This window comes from Mastomys coucha, unplaced genomic scaffold (assembly GCF_008632895.1).
Source record: "Mastomys coucha isolate ucsf_1 unplaced genomic scaffold, UCSF_Mcou_1 pScaffold14, whole genome shotgun sequence".
In the NCBI taxonomy this organism is placed as follows: domain Eukaryota; kingdom Metazoa; phylum Chordata; class Mammalia; order Rodentia; family Muridae; genus Mastomys; species Mastomys coucha.
The window spans coordinates 4,004,824-4,010,823 of NW_022196896.1; positions in this window are offsets into that span (position 1 = coordinate 4,004,824).

The window sequence follows — 6,000 nt, forward strand, 5'->3', positions numbered from 1 at the left end:
ATTACTACCCTGAAAAAGTGGTTTCTGGGAAGGCTAAGTCCATTATCTCACTAAAGGGGTCATTATTCCTACCATCTCTGAAGTATATCTTCACATGAATCAGCGTCCATGTGGAACGGTCTTCGGGGCAGGTGAATGGCAGGCCCAAGTAGATTAAGGGAAGAGACAATAGTATATAATGTTCTAATCTTTGAAGCAGACCAGAAAAGTACCTCTCCATTCACGGTCAGAGATATTTCATTCTTTTGACTGGAAGGCCTAAATAAGGCAGTTGTGATGGTTTCCTTTCTAGGGCTAACAAAGATGTGGGAGGCTGGGTCAAAAGCTGCCCAGGAAGGAGTAGTTGTTGAGGGAAATATGGTAAATGAATCCACCCGGCAAACTCCATTTCCCGCTGGGCCACGTTTTTTTGAGCCAGTACCATTCGACCTCTACTAAGCCCCGGCAGGTTTTTGTTATTTCCTCCCAGCAAGCTATATCTTGCTAGCAAACAACTCTTCACATACTCCCACAATCATTCATCTAAATAGCGCCTATTACCCGGTAAATAAAGCATGACTCCCAAGGGCTTAATATCCAATCAGATTTATATAATAATAAAATCACAATTTACATGATGCCAATAAAATAATTTTAGAACTAAATAATAAAGACAATATTCTAACCCAATTAATCTATTTTGTAAAAACGTGCTTGGTTGTGTGACCTCATGGGGTCTGGTTCATCCTCAACATCTGTCTCCATGATGACCTCTCCTGCTCCTGACCCTTCTCCTCCTCCTGTCCCTGATTTTTTTCCTCCTCCAACTCTAGCTCCACCTCTCTATTCCTGTCCAATCACAGGCCTATCAGTGCCCTAATGTGACTGGACAGAAAAAATGCTGTAACAAGTACTCTATCCTCAATTGACTTCAAGGCTATATTAATCTCTGTCTAGCTAATATCATCTCCTACAAACCTAGAATATCCAAGAATGACCTCTGGGGATAGAATCAAGTCTCATATTGTGGAGCAACCACAAAAAGAACCAAGTTTTATATTCTGCAACTGAAATAATGTATCTCAATAAACTCGGTAGACAGCTTTCTATATCCTATTAGTACATTTTTTGGTCATAACTCTGGCCTGTCTTATATATTTGATGATATAAATTTTCAAATACATTAATTTTCCATACTTTATGCTTTTGTTAGAATAATAAATTATTCAAAGTTTAAGAATGATATAAATTTTGAATGTATAAAATTTAGTCTAAGTCAAACAGTGTGAAATGTATCATTATGCATACCAATCAAGTTTTTAAAGGCCTAAAGACTGGCTATTCTTTGCAGAATTGGCTCTATGCCTGAACTAAGGCCCCAGAATTGCCCATGCTGACTCCCTGTCTCTGAAGGAAATGACTGCTTCATCCAGCTTCAAAGGTGCCTCTATCACATCAGGAATGAAAACCATCCATTACAGAAAGTGGCCTGATGTCATCATGGGGGACTTTGAAAATACAGGAAAGGAAATCTTGCTCCATGCACCACAGTAATAGTGTGTCCATCACCGCTGCACAAGAGGAGAGAAAGGACTTAGAAGGCTTGGGGGATTTGGGTCTGGGACACCAGTTTTTAAAGAAGAGAGAGAGAGAGAGAGAGAGAGAGAGAGAGAGAGAGAGAGACAGAGACAGAGACAGAGACAGAGAGACAGAGAGAGACAGAGAGAGAGACAGAGAGACAGAGACAGAGAGAGAGAGAGAGAGGAGAGAGAGAGAGAGAGAGAGAGAGAGAGAGAGAGAGAGAGAATTTTTGTTTTCTTCTTGGAAAAAAACAAACTGGTACAGCATGTTGTGCCCTGGGGAGAGAACAAAGGTTGCTATTTTTCCTTAATGACAGCTCTGGTTCTGAAATTGAGCACAGCAGGTAGGAAGTGAATTTGCAGATTTCAAAAGATACCTAAATGTTACACGTGCACTTTGCTTAGGAATGAGCAACAACAAATGAGTTAATAGTTGGCTTTTCCTCCATGCCCTCCCAAGCTCCTCCCTCCCTGTTCCCTTGCCTTGTCTTCTTTTCTCTCTGACTTTCCAAGCCTCACTTGAAAGCCAGGAGCAAAGCCATGCTGTGGAGCCGATGGCAGCTGGGGAGTGGGAAGTGCTCACCTGTCCTTCTGCTAGCTTTCCCTGTTCAATTAATTCCCCGCCTGCAGGGATGCCATGCCCTGCCTCTCTCTTTGTTTCTGTAATTGTTGCCATTGTGTAGACACTGCTAAGTGTCTCCCTCTAGCTTTACTTCAATGTGCGTCTCAGGATCATTACAGAATCCTCTACTCTGGACATTTCATATAAATCATGGAGAGAGAGAAGTTTCCTCATCTCCAAGGCCAATGCATCTTAAAAAATAAAAAGAGAGACTTTAAAAAATAAATAATAAAGCATTAATCGAATGTGGTTAAGCATTATAATAACAAAACCCAGTAAATAGGTAATATCTTTAAAAGGTGTTTGTGAGAAGGCAATCAGGCCAGCATAAATTAAAGGTTGCACATAAAAGAAAAATAATACAAATTGTAAAAGTGAGTGTAGCAATTTAAGGAGAACATGAAAGTCCCAATTACTGCTGGGTGGAAGAAACCAGGGGCTGGTCCCCAGCAGTGCATCAAAAGACTGTATTGATAGCTGATGAAAAGCTCACGATGAATATTCAATGTGATGTCCTGATTGGAAATGTAAATGTAGCTCTAAGAGGCATAACTCCAGGCATCAGACATTTAAGAAGAGAGTCTTTACTTATTTATGGCTGGATCCACAGACAGACGATGTTCTGGAGAGGACAGATGCGACTGGAGACATCCATCGTGGATAAAGAACAAACAGGGTGAATCCTTCCATGCTGGGAATACACAAAAGCAAGTCTCCAGATTAGAAGGGGTTAATTTGCCATGATGTGATGACGTGAAAACATGAGTGACTGTGTACAGAGACCATGAATGAATAACTATAGAAATAGGTGAAGTGAAGGAGGTCCTAAGATTATTGTGTAGGAATGACAAGCTCCACAGATGTCCATCACCACAGAACAGCCACATTTGCAGGATGCTATAGCCTGCTATGTCAGTGAGCTCCACTCCCTCACCTGCATTCAAGACACTTTTACAAGCCCACCACATTCTCACCTTTGTGTGCACAGAACTTCTTACTTTCTGCAGCAGTGAGATAGGAGGCGATTCTAACTGAAGTCTGTGTCCCCAGGATTGTGGTGACTGTGGCTCTAGAACTGTGCTTCTTTGGCTGTGTGGACACTGGTTATATGTGCAAACCAGATCTGAAGCAGTGGAGAAAGCAAAAGCGCAGGGGAGATCTGACCTTCACTGAATCCCTCCAGCACAGTTTGGCCTCCTTTATCTTACCCTATTTTCTACTCTGTCTGTGAGCTCTCTCAGATGAAGCAGACAGATGGTGTATTGGAAGACAGGCTGAAATGAAATGGGAAAAAAAAGTGGGTGGCACTTCACTAGAAGGTGAAAAAGATGAGAGTTAAGTGGACCAGATTCCCAGCCTCCCAGAGATCATTTCACCAGCATCTGTTTGTTTTTAAATCAATTTCCTTCCTATTTCTTCTTCAGCAAAGCTTCATTCACAGCTTTCCTTTAGTGTTTAAGTGGAAAAAAAAATAACATGTGAGTTACCTTCTGCCTTACCTAAATGAAAGAACATTGCCCTTAATATTTTCTTCATGTTAACTGACTGGCCGACCTCTCAGTGTGATGAAAACAGATTACCTTAAAACTGATCCACTAAAAGCAAACCGCACAGTACTCGTCATCCATCTGAATGATCTGCAGCTCACCAGAAGTGAGACTCCCAATGGAAAGAAATAATGACAATGGGGCTGAGGAGGCAATTGTGGTACTCGCTTGATGGTGAAAATTTTCATACCACTAGAAAACTGATAGCTAAGGTTACTACAAGAATATAAAGACTTAGCTTGAGACAGAAAATTACAATAATTTCTCTCTTTTCCTCCATTGCTCTGACCTAGGAAGCCAGCTAAGAAAAATAGAGGCACCTGTAAAGCAGGTAGTACCTCTGGAAAGACACAAGCTGCACAGTGAGGAAGGAGGTGAACTGGGAGGCACAAAACCAGAGCTGAGTCTCGAGTAGTAGAAGTCCAGTATATTGTGGTCACACCTGAAGATGCTTGCACTCACCAGCTCCTTTTCAGTATCCTGCATGAGGACAAGCAATCAACATGATTATGACCTTGAGGATGGCTTCAGATATGGTCTTCCTCACCCACCCCTCACTTGCACAATTCCATACAACAGAAACACTTCATTCCGCACCAGGAACACTTCATTCAATGCTGAATTATTTCCCTGGGCTCTTTTACCACCTGTATTAATGTCTGGGACTTCTGCAATAAGTTATTGCAAAAGACTACATTGTCTCTCTGCTCTGAGGCTGTGGTCTGAGGTAATGGTGCCACCAGGGTTGATTAAAACAACAGAGAGGATCTATTCTAAGGTTCACTTCAAGCTTCTGGTGGTTCGGGGGACAGCGCTGCCAATCCTTGACTGCCTAGATGCATTCTTTCAAACTCTACTTTCAGCACATACCTGTGTTCAATTTTTTAACAATACACCAATCATACTAAATCAAGCCTATCCTAGTGATCACACTGAAAAGACACTAGTTCCCCTCCCAAAAAAAAGTCATATCCTGAATATTTGGGGTTAGAACTTCAACATAACTTTGTGGAAGGACACATTCAACCTCTGATACTAACTTAGTTATAGATGTCAGCTAGATTTTTAGCTATTCTTAAACAACAATTTTGTCCATGAAAATGATAGTGTCCATTGTCTTGAAATAACATTGCCTTCTCTAACTTCAGGTTCTAGATCTCCCCAGAATAGAGCTGGTCCCCCCTGAGCCTAATAAGCAAGGGTGACCATTAAGTGGTACTCAATTCCATGTCCACTAAAGACTCTACATTCCCTTCTGGGGACTTGTTTTCATTGGTGATGAAGATGAGTGGCCTGCTCCCTCATGAAACCCTCCCATTGTTAACATGCTTCTCCAAAGCTATTCCATCTGTGCTTGAGGCTGCCCACTGCCCTTTTTCTCAAGGTTGAAGGGGATTTCAGTGTTGAGGGAGGTGGCTCTATTGGTACTGACCCTGAAAGTTTGTAAAAGTAGACCCATTTCCTTTAGTTGCAATCTCTCCCACCGAGAATGCTGGGAATTTTCCCCAGGGTCGGGTGTGGGTATGATCTAGGACAATATTCAATGCTTCTTCTCAATTCCCGTTATAAAACTGATGCAATTCACATCAGGAAATTGAGATGCACCCAGTACAACTGAAAGACACACCACCTCAAGAGTCTTAGACTTGAAGGAAGGCAACACCATGGGGTCCCAAGGACAAGTGCATGGTGGTAGGAAGAAAACCTACTCCTATCCTTGTTTACCTTGTCCATGATGTTACTGCCAAGCACAGGTAAGCAGATATCAGAATAAGCCCCGCAACTCATCTCTCTAGTAGTCTATTTCCAGATTCCTGTGCTTAAATCCTTGAGTTTTCTACTACAGATGGCCATTTTGATATCAGGCAGTTAGTCATCCTTTCCGGTCACACATAAACCTCCCACACTGGGGCCAACTCAGAAACCAGAATTAAAATGCATTTGAAACAAGCAAAACAAATTTGGCTTCCGTGTGTGAGCCTAAGATGACTAACACATTTTCCACACAGGTCCCAAGGCCGGGAATTATAGTTTTCTCTTATCTCTCTATTCATTAAGCCTCAGCCACAGTGAAACATTGCTAGGAACTTCAGTCCAACATCTCAATGATTCAAGCAAAGGAAAATCACATTGGAAATAGATATACTGGATAGATAACTTAAGATACCTGCTTACCTGTGCTCCCAATAATGTGTGACGGTAGTCATCTTGCTGGTGACACTGAAGTCTCCCTGTGGGGACATGGCCAGTGCTGTGGAAAGCTTAGAAACAA